Below are 727 nucleotides of genomic sequence, written 5' to 3'. Positions count from 1 at the left end.
CCCCCCCCCCCCCGCAACCCATGGTGGTCCCTGAGCCCCAGCCTTTGTAGAAATTCCCCATCCCCTTAACATGCGTTGCACAGGCCTGTTTGAGGCGTGGGTGTCATGGGGCAGTGGGTGGGTGTGCCTGAAGGAGGGGAGCTGCGGCGTGGGCCCTCCTGTCTGGATGTGCCCATGCAGGAGCAGGTGTGGGCGCACGCACCACAGGGCCAGTGTAGATGTGTTTGAGCGCACGTGTGGGATGTGCGTGGTGCATGTGCCCTGGCCCGTGTCCCAGCGCCCCCCGCGAAAGACCTGGACAAGTCCTTTTCGCACTGGGCTTCTGTGTCCCCATCTGCGGCTCTGTCGGGGGATCTGGGGCTCAGGGCATGGGGAGGCGACCTGGCGGGGAAGGGCACGCCTTCGTGCCCATCCCCTCCTGGAAGCGTGGCGTGTCCTGCCGGCGCACAAGTGTGTTTGCTTCCCCTGGGGAGATTCTCGTGACCTTTGTGGACCCCAAGGGCAAACGTGGGTGAAGACGGTGCCAGCCACTTGCTGGCACACTCTGCCGGGGGAAGCGCTGTGAGCACGCAGGCAAAGGTTTTCCCGCCTTGGGAGGCACCCCGCAGGCCCTCAGGCGTCCTTGGAGGCGAGAGCCAGGGGGCTTCCGGCGGCGTCAGAGCAGGAGCCGGGGGCCTCCTGGAGCCCAGCCCCACACCGGCCGGACTGGAATGCCTTGCTGGGCTGG

This window comes from Lipotes vexillifer, unplaced genomic scaffold (genome assembly GCF_000442215.2).
Source record: "Lipotes vexillifer unplaced genomic scaffold, Lipotes_vexillifer_v1.1 scaffold1011, whole genome shotgun sequence".
In the NCBI taxonomy this organism is placed as follows: domain Eukaryota; kingdom Metazoa; phylum Chordata; class Mammalia; order Artiodactyla; family Lipotidae; genus Lipotes; species Lipotes vexillifer.
The sequence above is the reverse complement of the archived record's forward strand: the minus strand, read 5'-3'. Positions refer to the sequence as shown.